This window comes from Amblyomma mixtum, chromosome 3, assembly GCF_055824585.1.
Source record: "Amblyomma mixtum isolate Tamu chromosome 3, ASM5582458v1, whole genome shotgun sequence".
Classification (NCBI taxonomy): Eukaryota; Metazoa; Arthropoda; class Arachnida; order Ixodida; family Ixodidae; genus Amblyomma; species Amblyomma mixtum.
In genome coordinates, this window is record NC_143014.1 from 358232065 (window position 1) to 358246402 (window position 14338).

Here is a 14338-nt window from a genome sequence, read left to right on the forward strand (position 1 = left end):
AATATCAAGGCGGAAGGAAATTCAGGCGCAAGGAAATGTCCACAAACAGGCGCCCCTCGGCCGAGCTCGTGTCACGGCGACCGCTGCGAGCGAGAAAAGAGCACGTGACATGCACGCTGCCGGATGACGTTTGCAGCACTGTGTCATGGCTTTTTAAGCTTTTCGGTGTTTAATTGCTGCGAACAGTATTGAGCCTAGTCGGGTATTTTGGTCTATGAGTCGTATTTTTTCACATGAATAATATATCCTTCTTCCGAAGGATCTATGACGTGATACTGCGGCATTTCGGTCTGAGAAGTCCAACCATCGGATTTCATTTTTTTCTCATACAGTCCTGCTTTGAAACCTGAACAAAGCTGAAGAAATTTTGAGAAATTCATGGTGCCTGCACGATTTCGCGCATCGTAACTCGTTACAGCGAAAAAGTTGACTGCGGTTGGCGACGCTTCGACAAGCGCCCGAGAGCGCTCATCAGCCTTTCTTTTTAAGCTGCTTGCCCTCCTCTATGACACCCCCCCCCCCCCCAAAGGCCTTCTTACGACTCATTTTAAGGAAAGGAAATGGCGTAGTAACAATCTGACTTCTCTTTTGACACCTCAACTGGGCCGTGAGAGAAGAGAGAAAGAGTTGGCGCAGTGGAGAACTCCGGACAATTTCGACCACCTGGGGAGCTTTAACGTGCGATTTTTCCTCCATCCAAACAAAACGAGTTTTCAAAGTTTTCAATTATTATGCCTTTCCCCACCGGCAGGGAGAGTCAAAAACCTCGGATTCCGCCTTCAAGAGGAGCTGAGTGGAAATAAAGGCTGCCAGTGGTGACCGGTGTTGCTGTGACAACAAACCCACTAGCCCTGATCGTACACAGCCGGAAACACGGGAACACTTTGTACTCCAGTGCCCGGGAGCAGGCCGCTGAAATCCTCAAGGTTGAGAACTTTGAAACGTCACTCATAATATGGTCTCCCGGACACAAAGGGGTACCGGGCAACGAGGTTGTCCATAACCTCCCCCGCGAATTGCTACCCCGGGCACCGTCGCAGATTGGCCGCAACTATGCTGTCACTCTACACCTTTGCCGAACTCCCACCGAACAAGAGGCTAGAACAAGAATTTTCCGTAAGAAATAACATTAAGAAGGATACAAACCAACACCTTTCACATCTCCAAATCACAACACACTTGGTACCCAGAATTTTACACGCCAGAATGCCGGCTCTGTGGAGAAATTGCGGATCTCTACGCCATGCTATGGGCTTGCAACAAAGGCAAGCCGATATTCGCCATCCTTTCCCCAGCCTCTAACCAGCGGGAGGCCGCCCTGCTCAACGCAGGCTCTGTGGGCCAGAAATAACTCGTAAAGAGGACCGCCGTGGCAGCTTGGAACAATGGAATCCCAAAATAGGGACTCCAACCACGAGATTCACGCTCAAAGTGGTCAATAAGCGTTTTTAACGACTACTTCTAGAGCCCAGCACATTGCGTTGAGCACAGTCACCCGACCCACACTGCCGTCGGGTCACTACAATGAAGCCGGTAGTGCCCGAGAGGATCCTCCTTCCTTTCGTGAACAACTCTTAGACCTCGACATTACCGCTCTTTCAGCGTCCGTTCCCATAACGCAGCATTGTTAGTATACCCCAAGGTCAGTTAATATTTCACGTCGTTCACGCGGCGTGGGGGTGGTGCTTTAGTTTCCAGCAGAGAGCATTCTTAAAGGGGTACGGATAACTCCATCCAGTTATTGTTCTCAGTAGAAATTGATTCGCTGGCTGTCTCTGGGTATGTAACGTTTGTCCGGCAGCAAGAAAAAAGTATTTAAGGCTGAGGAAATCGAATTGAATTTTTGGCGTACTTGCGAATTAGGCTGGTGACGAGAAACCTGTATTTAGTAAAAAAAAAATTGCAGCGGCTACAGGCTCTAGTGCTAGCCATTTTTAATGTCACACTCGAATGCTGCCAGCAGCGCTTTCGTGTCCACATGGTACGGGGACGACTCCGGCAACGATTTCGCCGCGTCGGTCTCGTTGTCATCCCCGGTATATAAGTTCTGGCCAGCCTCTTTTTGGTCCTGAAGGAACTCGTAGAAAAGTCCTCTTAGTACTTCATCTGCCAGCAGCCTCCCTGCGCCTCCGTAGTTGACTGCCTCGGGTAGGTCCGGATGGTACAGTGGGAAAGCGAAGTATTCCTCGGATGCTGTGATAGTGCCGTGAACGCTCCATGTATGGCTCAGCGCGGACCTGGGCCGGATGACATTGGTCAGGTCATGCAGCTTCAGCCGCCATTTGATGTTCATCAAGTTCTTCCAGCTTGTGAAAAAACTGGCTCCGGGGGTGGGCTCCGGCATTACATCGAAAAGGTAGCTTTCAGTTTTCCACTGGGCCGGTCCTTTCCTTGCGCTTAGGTTAAGCATGGCCTTGCTGCGGCGCATCACAACGTTAACCAGGATTTCCCGAACATTGCGAACGAGGGCCTCAGCTTCTTGATTTTTCGGAAACAAGCTCGACCAAGCCACGCCTATGCTGCTTTCCACTTGAACAAGGCAGCGCTGGGTGTGCGCTGACCGAGGAAGATCCATGAGCTCAAGCGTGCCGGCAGCAATTTCTTTGTCAGCCATCCAACCCAATTCGCTAACCACACGGAGGCCTAGGCTGAGGGTAAGCGCCTCCCGCGTCTCAGCCTTGCGTCCCCGGAGGTAAGCAACCGCCCGGAGCAGCACTGGGTTCTCCAAATGCACTTCATTGCCGGCAGAAAACTGCCGCGCCCAGGGAAAGTACTCGTTGAGAAAGGGCAACCAGCGGCCCGTAGGCATGCCAGGAGTTGTAATTTCAGCCATGTTGTTGATCGACATACGCAGGATCTTCTGCTCCGGATCGGCCATTGCGGGCCCTAGCACTTCCAGCGTGAGCTTATCCATTTCATGGATAGCAGCGGCCAGGTCATCGGCTCGTAACTCGGAAACTGCAAAGACATCCAGCACACTTCTGATGTACTTCTGATAGCGTAGTGACGACGGGGTCTCTGTTCGTTGTCCGGTGATTGTACGCAACAAAGCACCCCAGGAGCGAAATGTGGCGCTGCTTCCAATCTTCAGTACAGGCTGTCCCTTCCCGCTGCGGTAGGGTGCCAGGTCTAAGGTGACCTGAAACCATAAGTGCAGGTTCCACTTCCCAGAGAAGTCGAGTAAGATCTCCAACAGGTCCATGGGTGATCTCTCAGGCCATGGAAGGCGGTTTTCGGCCATTAAAGTTTTCAGGTTTTTTAAGCTGTTCTTAGAATATTCCACGCATGACATCACCAAAGTGGCTACTGTTTTTCGGATGCTCGGCGCCGAGGATGCTGCGGTATCGCTACTTCTGCCAAATGCAGGAACCCTCTAAACGGAGTTAAGTGCATGGATGTACATCATGTCCTCTGGGACACCCACAACGGAGAGGAGATGATGTTTCCAGCCGTCACACACAAACCGGTAAAAATTTTTGCACGGGTTTTGGGACCGGTTAATGGCAGATTCGAGGAGCTTCAGGTTCTTCTTGCATGCCGTGCTTTCACATCCAGGAATTAGCGGCACATCAGCTTTGTTAACCCAGTGCGGACGTGAACCAGCGCGCCATAATCAGCTGTGCTGGACTTTCGTCCACTGCTTCGTCAACACGAAGATAACCGCTGCTGCGGCGAAGACAAGAGTCGGAAGAAGTATGACCTTTATCCAAGAACTCAGCCTCCGGTTGTCCCGGTGCAAAATTACGTGGACATGCCCGGCACCCTGCGTGCATGAAAAGAAAAAAAAGCGTTAGTTTTTTTTTGTCAACTGAAACTAGAAACATTTGAAATTGTTGTAATATCTGTTCGCACGCATAAGCTACCCATATGCTATGTACGCGACACAGTGAAGGGCTTGGCACTAATTTTAACTACCTGATATTCGGCATCAGGCATCAATATACAGGGTGATCCAAGAATAACAGAAAAAGGTAAAAATGGACTAATACAGAACTTATAGACGAATAGAACACATAGCACGTATATCATGGTGTGATGTTCACAGAAATGCACTGAAGGGTGTGGGATTTTTTATAAGTGCCAAAAATTTCGTGCATTTACAATACAACTATTTATTTTATACAGTAGTGCCCGCGAAAGACACCAGCAAACAACGCATCACCACTGAAATGTGCTGGTAAGCGCAAGATTCCAGCTCGTAGCCTGACCATCTGAATACACTCGGATACACGGCAACGAACAGAAGTGCATGTCGATTAAGTTATCTGCTTTATGGTATAGGGAGGATTTATCTGGTGATTCACAGCACACGTGCAAGTGCACGTGGTAGACGACTGAAGTTGAATGCATGTCCACACAAACATGCGTTCCGGCTGCACTACCCGCGGTTTGGCGAGCCGTCCAAGCCGACATGTGGAGCATGGCTCCAGTTAATTGTAGGTAATTCATATGGAGACTGAGGAAATGCTTTGGGCTTCACTTTTGGAGCAGTTGTCAGGTCCGATTATCTTCAACGATTACACAGATCAGGTGCTTAAAATACAAGGTCATGAGGTACTCACATTGGCAGAATACAAACATCTCGGGGTATGGGTAAACGAAGAAAAGGTATATATGGAAAAGTACGATTAGACTTAGAGAGAAATGGCGAAGAGCTGCCACGATAACGGAACACCGGGAATTATGGGGGTACAAGTATTTGGAAATGAATAATGATGCAGGGCTTTCTTTTTGAAATGTGGTATCGCGCCTAAGGGCAGTTCGGTCGGAACCAGAAATACTTCAAGAGAGCTGATGAAAGATTAGCCCTACATGCCCAGAGCAACACCACAAACAAGGCATCGTTCGAAGCACGGGGAGCTCAGAGTAAAATATATGAAGAACGCTTGGGGAAATTGGACGATAATGGGTGACAGGAAAAGGACTAGTAGAATCAATTTATTTGGTCGTTCAGTATTTTCGCGTTTGTGACAGGAGTCTGGAAGACGGCGAAAAAGTGTCTAAAATATACTCTTTATTGTGCTGACTCGCGCCCACAAAGAATTGCATGACTAGGAGGTGGCGTTGCAACAGTCGCGCTCGGCGGTCATAACAGAATGTCCTCCGCTCTCGGTCATGCTCAATTTAAAAGTGGAAAGGAACCATCAAGACAAGGCGCCAAAGTAACTACAACAATATGGAACAAAGTTTCAGATTTTTGTAGCCGCGCGCTATCGAAGAGCGCCGTGTTTAGAACTATATAGAACTTGGAGAAGGTAGATCAGGAAGGAATCATTCTATAATAACTCAAAATGAATAGCACCCTACTTTTTGAAGCTAGACCAGGGTTTCTTAGAATGCGAAGCTACAAAAGGAATGTAACCAAGAAAATGACACATGTGCAGGGTGTGGTAAATGTGTAGAAACAATGGAACATCTCATACTAGAATACGGCGGTATCCATCCGGATGTCGATGCCGGCACACTCTCTGTCCGTGAGGCCCTAGAGTTTAGAGGTAACAACGGTAATATGTATGGTTTGGTTTGGTTTGTGGGGTTTAACGTCCCAAAGCGACTAAGGCTATGAGAGACGCCGTAGTGGGGGGCTCCGGAAATTTCGACCACCTGGGGTTCTTTAATATGAATGAATGTGTCGTAGAAGTTGGCTAAAAGCGATTGAAAGATAGTTGGCTCAGAAGCAAGGAGGTTACTTAGGTCTTCAAAAGATAAGGATTAAAATTTGTATTTAAAGAAAATGGCGAATTTATAGACAACACCGTTAAGTTTGACGGATTTCTTGGAGAAATGTATAGAAAACAAAGCCGAGCATGGTGACAACTGCCACCACCCCGTTTCAAAAAAGATGCTCCCATCCATCCCATCCCATCCGTCCGTCCGTCCGTCCGTCCGTCCGTCCGTCCGTCCGCCTATCAATCCACCCGTCCATCCGTCCATCCATCCATTGGAGGGAACTGTTCCAGCGTCGATCTTTCGGCTGCAGAGGGATCACGTGACTCCTCTTGCTGCGGGAACATCGTGCAACAGCGTCACGCTACTTACGAGTATGCTTCTGTCACGGAGGTTTATTGGTGCCCCCGCTGGCAGACGTACGCGACAGACCTCACTGCTAACTCCTGTTTCGATCCGTAAGAGGGGAAGCCGTGCGAATCATGATTATTTGCCGTGAAGATGGGCAAAAAAATGTTTGCTGCGGTTAAGCGACTGCTGAACCTGGTTAGAGGGCGAAAGCTATGGCGTATCGGGCAACTATACGCGGCTTGGTGTCTGTAACGTTGAGTGCGTTCCGGACACTGGATAGGCAGCGCACCCACGATGCCACCCTGGCAGGTGTCAGTTAATGATTGATTGAGAAAATGTGCTCACCCAATGAACGCTGCGGCCTATTGGTGCAGTGCCGCGTGTCTGTCACAACGTTGTCAGCGCTAGCGCATGCAGCCCATGTCTCCCTCTCACCACCACACGTACCTCAAAGCACGATTCAGGCGTCTACTGACCCAGACAGCCAGTTATGTGCACTTCCTTTCCTTAAAATCATCGGAGGCTAAAACGTTGTCAACGCCAACGCCATAGAACACAATTAACGCCGGCCGGTCTAAGGCTTCAGTGCCGCGTTTCTGCCACAACGTTGTCAATGCCAATGCATGCAGTGCACATCTGTCACTACCGCCACGTAGCCTAAAGCATGGCTGAGGTGTCCACTGTTCTAAGGGGGCAGTTATGAGCCTTTTCTTTCGAAGCTTCCGCTCCATCGGTTTCGTAACTTAAAGCACGACTAACGTGTCCACTGTCCCAAGGGACCAGTTATGCGCCTTTCCTTTGCTTTCGAAGCTCAATATCATGAGAAGGTGAAACTTCGGGCCGCCGAGAATACCTAGCGTAGTGGAGCTTTCGCTTGAAAATCGAGTGCACACTTGTGTGAGCAGTGAGAATTTCACGGAGCAAGATTTCGTGCATGGAATTGTCGCTAAACTGCCCAATACATAGCAGACGACAGTGAAGGCGCTGGCTGAAACATTTCCACAGTTCTGACATTTAAAGATTGTTCTGTGTCTTTGAAGACCTAGCATTTTCCCACTACCCAACTCACCTACTCTAAAATAGGTGCTCCGCTGCTGACCCGAAAGACGCGGGTTCGATCACGGAAGCTGAGGTCACATTTAGATGGTGGCGAAATGCTATAGAGGCCCGTGTATTGTGCGATGTTGGTGCATCTTAAAGAACCCCGGGTGGTCGAAATCATCTCGAGCCCTCCTGTACGACATCCCTGATAGCCTGAGTCGCTTTGGGACCTTAAACCTCACAAACCTATCCCCTAAAATAGAACAGCGCCGCATCCGCCAATGAACCGAAGCAGACTGGCTCGCATTTCATTTGCACTGCATCGATATGACTTGACGTTCTGCACAGTTTACGTCTTTTTGGCGCACTGATTAGTCGCGACTCTACGTTCAGGTAAGCCTTCAGAGCCGTAAAGGAAAAGACTGCTGCGTAGTTGTCAGCTGGAAGACAACTCCCAAGGAACGCGCTCCTGCGAACTCCCAGCGCCTGTGCTCAAGAACAGCGACAGTCGCGGATCCTGTCGCTTGGACGAGTGAAATAACTTGCGTCGTGTTCAGTTTTAACGCTGGAGTGCTTATGGCCTTTCTTGCTTTTCTGCGACTCTCCACATTCAGAGGTCGTCCTTACGCGTGGTCGCCTCTTCTATGATTCGCAAGGTGAAGAACAGGCGCACTGTTTGAAAATGCGGCAGGTCGCCGCGCCTTTCCACGTAAGTGTGCTTTTAAAGAAGCGCAGCAGAGAGCCTGTTGCTTTAAAATTATTGATGGAGGCTGACCTCCACTCTGTTTATTGCACTCGCATGTGTACGCTCTCCGCGCGACGCTACGTTGCATGTGAACGTTTTGTAGTAAGACTTCACGGTGGTTCAAGCAGTCTGAACTTTGGAGTCGTGGCATCTGCAGCCATCGCCTATTTACATGCTTCCCGTAGGTGTTTTACGCGTCATGCTGTTTCGTCATCTTTACACAACTTCATTTCTTTTTTTTTACTGCCAGAAAATGTTGCCGGACTGCGTTCATTATGTTTGCACATGAGATAAAGTCCGGAGCGAACTGGACCAGTGTGTCAAGAATGCACGTTAGGTATGGCGTAGAAAGCCACTCTTAAGTGACTAGAAAAGAATGTGCACACACTCTAAATGCGAATATTAAAAAAGGGACTGCCATGGTCAGTTGGCAACGTTTTCAGCCATGGGCCTTTCTCATATGATCCCACTCGTCACGAACAAAGCATGCATTAGCTCCAAGACACGAAACATGTGGACGGCAGGCAGAAGGAGAGAGCACGTGGCCAAATGGAAGTGGTTCACTCTGCCTTTTTATGAGACTGATCGCCCTGTTCCCTACCGAAGATTGCCTTGTCGAAAAGAGTTTGAATTATTTAGCTCTGCACGTTAGTTGCATTCAGGAAGATCCAGAGGACATGACAAGCGTCGGATGGGCTATAATAACCATTACAAGCTGCCAGCGTTCCTCCGAGTGTTAGCCAAATAACTCAAGTGAAGGGAAAGCTTGTATCATTTTAGTTTCGCAGCTAAGACCGTTATACACCACGAATATAGGCAGATAATTTAGTTGGCAATTCTTAAGTGCATTTGTTTTTTCCAGCTGTATTATCGCTGCCTTGCCACAAGCCCGCACTTGTGTCAGTGAATCGCAAGTCCGACGCCACGAATTGGTTGGTTGCCACTGCCTCAACAGACAAGGGATCTACATTTGCAGTGTATATATAAATGAAGGGAATAGTTGGATAAACAAATGAGAAAGATTATTGGTTAGGTAAACACCTGTTGGGATCAGCCTGCAGTAATAACGGAGGCGGCATACTTTATGACCAGCGCCTCGTCTAGCATGGCTCGGCGACGTTCTACGGAAAACACTATCGTCCCTGCGAGATGTAATGTCACGAACATGCGCATTCATGCAGTGCAATTTCCTTGCGTATGAATTCGGCGCAAAATAAGGTGTACGAGGCGCGCACGAACTGAATCACGTACGCGTACCTACGCCGTGCTTGATGTGGCAGCGGGAAGCCGCGGCGAGCGCCCTGCCTACGGTTCCAACGGCTGTCGCAAGGAGGGATTCGGTCAGTACAAAACGGTTGAAAATTGCTGGTTTAAAGGCAGGGAAGCAACCAAGAGAGAGGGTTTTTAGGAGTCATAAACGATACATCCTGAAAGCTGTACTTAAAAGGGTGAATTCCCCGATAAATGATTGAGGTTAAGAAAAGGTTTTAAAAATTGGCTGTGGCTTAGCTAAGGTTAAGCCTGGATATCTCGAAGCGAAAAGCTCTCGCCGCTTTTCAGCCAACTCTCAAGCTACCACTTCTGGATCGGTGTTTCTGCGCCGTCCGACTGTTGCTTCTTCCCCTTCCACAGCGAGTGTCTGCGCCTGTTCTATGGGCAAGCGCGCCTTATACCGGGTGTCCCAGCTAAATGTAACCAAACTTTTAAAAAAGAAGTGTCCTAGTCCAGTGAAACCAACTGAGGGTTGTTCATGGTCGCGTGGCCTGGTCTTGAGTATTTTTTTCGCTCTTCAAAGTTGATTCATTAGTTAAGTTTAATTAGCTAACTTTTTAATTATTAACTTCAGGAAGAAAGTGTCAATGCAAAAGTTTTAGATCACCTCGAAAGACCGCTAGTAGTGCTGTTTCCGTCAAGTTGCGATTTACGTAGCTTCATTTATTGGGCTTAAAAGAAAGTTGTCACGTGACCAGCTGCTCGCTCACTTCTCTGCCCTAATGTGCACCGAAAGTCTCATCGAGGAGAGGAATTCAGAAAAAATGGATTTTATTCTTTAAGGCGCGTCTTGGGACGTTGAAGTGGCATAGTTGTCATGTGGAAGCTTTTTCTTATGGTGCGGGTTATGGTTAAAGGCCGGTAAAAAAACTACTTTACGTGAATATTACTTTGCTGCAAATGCCTCAGTAAGCTGTTTCTCAAAGCGATCTACAACTGTTCCATTCACACTTCGTTCCTCAAGTCAATAATTAAAAAGTTAGTTAATTAAGCCTAACTATTTAGTTAACCTTGAAGAACGAAAAAAATACTGCAGACTAGGTCACGCGACTCTAAACAACCCTCATTTGGTTTCAGACGGCTAGGACACCCCGTGTTTTTTTAAAAGCTTGGTTGCATTTAGCTGGGACACCTGGTATACCCCTCCTTTCAAATGCGCACTGCGCACGGCTGCGGAAAAAGGTCAAACGGTGGCAAAGAGGAGAAGCGGCGGCGCAGATGCGCAGTAGCGAGCTGCGGCGGCGAAAGGCGACGGAGTCAGCGGCGGGGGCGGCGACGGCGGCCACCTGCGCCGTGCGTGACGTCGCTCGGTTTCGCGCATGCGCAGAAGTGGTAAATCTGGCCTGCGGCTCACGCGAAGCGCGGTGTTGACTATATAGCCTAGTGAAGCTTTTCGCTTCAAAAATACTAATCTGAGCCTGGTGGCGCCCGCCACTAACCCGCCTCAAAGGGGACGGTCATATACCAGCCATCCCACTAGGGAGCCTTCATGTGCTTTTGCGGTACGCAGGGAGGCTCAGTGAAGTGAATCTAGAGAGAATAGGAACGCGTCTGCTGCCTGCGTGTGAGGGTAAAAGAAATGAACGTTCCCTTGGCGTCTCCGTATTACTTGCTGGGCTGTTGTGTGCACATGGCGCTATAGGGCGGTGGAGGCCGCATCGCGAGCTCTCTGAACAGGTTTGCAACAGACCAGAGAGTAGGCGAGCACACTATAGGAAGGTGCATAGCCCAAGGCTTGCTCCATACCTGGTCTGCCGGTGGCTGCCGCTGCTCCTCTTGCGCCCTCGGTGCACGCGCTGACCCGCCCACTGGATCCTTGAGCACCCTCCACTGCCGCGGGCTGCTGGGGATGCTCCCTCTCGATGGGAAGGACGGCGTCATGCAGACTGCGGCGGATGGACCCGGGACACGCTGCCCCTCCCTCCCCAGAAGGACTCCAGGTTGGAGTCGGCAGATGTGCTAATGGGGCCGCTGTGCGAGGCGCTGGGCTGCTCATCAAATAAGGTCACGTTGCTGAACCCGATCGGGACGGCGGGGCGTCTGGGCATGGCTGTCTCCTTTGAGCAGAAAACTAGGGGTGGGATCGCAGTAAGGCGCGGTAGCCTCGGGATTGTCTCCTTCCGCTCGGTCAGTCCGCTGTCGGAGCCAGCACCGCTGCTGCTGCTCCTGCGCGCGTCACGTTCCGGATTCAGCGCGGGGCACCTGCGCACTCCCGATCACCTTCTTTTCTTCCCCGCAGCACGCATATACGGCGGATACCCGCGGCGATGAATGGGGCCGATGGTTACTTAGGAGGCGCGAAATTTCAAAAGTGAGGCGGTACTTCACTGCAGCAAGAATGCATTTAATGTAACAAAAATGAAGGGTGGACAGAATTTTGGTGGAAACGACTGAACAGCGCTAACAGATGGGACGGAAGAGAAGATCACAGACACATGCGCTGCGTCTGTGCTCCGTCCCGTCTGTTTCTGTCGACATGCTCCAACCAGACCGGCTAGGCCTTCTTCAGTATTTTTTTTTCCCCGGAGCTCCCTTTGCCCTCTTTCGCACTAGACAGCACTGCTTTTGATACCAAAGCCAGTCAATAGCATTGTTTGCTGCTGATACTATTTCGACCACAGTTAACTACATCGACGTCCTAAGCGTTGCACATTCAAGTTTTAGAATCATATGTAGTCTTGTATACGTATGCTACTGCTATGCGTATGCTGCTGCAACGCAGCTGAACACTTCTGTAATCTTAAAAGTAGTGTCAACGTCGTCGCGTGGTCTAACCACCTATATTAGCGGTGCTGGTACTTCTTACCACACAGCGTATTTCAGTGGATCCCTGGACATTGCGGGCTGGATGGAAGTGAGAGGGCCGATGCTGAAGCAGAGCTCCCTCAGCAATGTCCTCCGTACAGTTGTGCCTTTTTCAAGACCGGACACCACACGTATTCTCTCGGACTTTATGAAGAGTGCGACGGTGAGATACTGGGGTCAGCTAGACGCTCGGAACATCCGCCTGAAAAGATTAGAACCGGGCATGGAATTTTGGGTACCACGAGGAATCCCCCGGCCTCATACATGTTTGATGCATAGCCTACGTTTAGACGTCGCTTTCAAGCGAAAGTACTGACATTTAATTGGACGAGCGGACACCCCGGATTGTTCCACTTCTGGTATAATCGAGACTGTGGAGCATGTACGAGAGGCGTTCAATAAAGATTTCCCCTGACCCACTTCCTGTGGACGGAGAGCAACGAAACTTTGCAGATTTATTAGTCCTTCTCTACATAGGTGCCACCCGAGGACACACATTTTTACCGTCTTTTTATGCAACTGTAAACATCTCGCTTGTAGAAGTCGACTGGTTGCTCCAAAAGCCACGTTGTGACTTCAGAAATCAGAGTCTCATCATCTGGTAAATGCTTGCCCTTCAAATATGACTTCACTGTTGGAAAGAGGTGGAAGTACGATGCTGCGAGGTCGGGTGAACAAGGTGGATGCGGAAGAACTTGACAGCTGCAGCAGCGTGCTTCCATCTGGGCAACATGTGAGTTCTGAACTGGGGCGTTGTCTTGCAGAAGGCGGACACCTTTGGTGAGCATGCCACGTCTCTTGCTTTTGATGGCCTCCCGCAATTTCCGCAGCAGTGAAGCATAGTATGCCCCAGTAACCTGGCACCCTTTGCTAGGAAATCCATCAAAACAACTCCGTGCTGGTCCCAAAAGACTGTGAGCATGACCTTGCCCGCTGAGGGCTGGGCGCGTGCCTTCTTTGGAGGCGGTGAGTCCAAGTGCTTCCATTGCATCGACTAGACTTTAGTCTCCGGATCATAGTGATGGGCCCAGATTTCATCCTGTGTAATCAGTCTCTTGAAAAAGTCCTCCTGGTTTCCATGGCATATGGTCAAAAGAGCCTGGGAGCATTCGACTCATTCCTGCTTTTGGAAAGGCGTGAGCAGCCGTGGAACCCAGTGAGCCGATACCTTACGCAGATGAAGTTGGTCCTAAATTATTTTTTCCACGGACCCCACACCCCACACTAATCTGCACATTTTCGGCTAGACATCCAACAGTCACGGGGCAGTTTTCTAAAATGGCGGCCTCCACTTGAGGTATGGTGTGTTCATCGATAGCGGAGTGGGGTCGTGCTGCAATCAGAGCCGTTTCCACCGATATGCGACAAAATTTGAATTGACGATGCCAGTTCTCCACTACATCTTATCATGGGGAATCCTGCCCATAAACCTCTTTCATCTCATCGAACGTCTCCCTTGGAGTGCGGCCTTTCAAGTACAAGAACTTGATGACTGCTATGTATTCCACTGCATCCGTTATCACACCTCACACCACTTCAGCACCTATAAAAAATAGACCGTTATTACTTGAGAGTTGCACATTGGCACGTGACCTATACTGACTTGAGTCATTACATATGCGCAGTTTCAGCATCCTGCACAAAACAGAAGTTAGTCAGGGGAAATTTTTATTGAACCCCCCTCGTACTATAGTGGTATGTACAGTATACATATGCGCTGGAAAGACTAACGCTGGCTGCTTCCTTGAAGCGTTTGAACAGCAGGCCGCTATCGGAGGACTTACTGCTTGGCGCTTGGCCGCAGAGTTGGCAAGCAGCCCAGGAAATTCGGGCGTTTTCAGGTTTTTTGAGTTAAACGGGCCTCGGCTCGCGGTTGTGATGCCATGAAATGTGCTTGCACATATTCTCATCTCTCTTCTCACCACATCGTCACCCATCACGACCCTCTTTCTTCTCCTCCTCCCTTTCCCCAGTGCAGACTAACAGGCCAGATGTCAATCTCTCTGGCCGACCTCCTTGCCTTAGTTTCATTAAATTTATCTATCTGTGCGTTTAGCATCGACCATATCCGGCGGCTGCCGTAATTCGATCGAGGCGATATGCAAAAACGACTGCGTGATGTGCGACGCCTGTTCACATAAAAGAACCGCAGATGGTCGAAATCAACCCTGAGCGTAAGGCATTTCGGTACACCGCATGCAGCTTTGAGACGTAATCAACCGGCGCGTGGCATGTCGTGTTCTGAGGTTACCGCGAAGGATATTAACAGCGAAAACTTGCGTATTCTTTTTAAAACCACGTGTTTTCCTTCCATATTTGAATGAACAAGTATACATATATACAAGTATATGTGAACAAATATTCACCAGAAAGTCAATAAACTGCCACTGCGATCAGCCATGGTCATTTGGAGCTCACAGCCAGGTACGAAATACACAGCGGAGCCTGGCGTAGCCC

The 14338-nt window shown here is 49.4% G+C and overlaps 1 pseudogene; it reads right to left on the reverse strand.

Annotated features, from left to right (window-relative positions):
• Window positions 1-1924: 1924 nt before the first annotated feature.
• On the reverse strand, window positions 1925-11124 carry LOC149356457 (phosphate-regulating neutral endopeptidase PHEX-like; annotated as a pseudogene).
• Between the last annotated feature and the right edge of the window lie 3214 nt (window positions 11125-14338).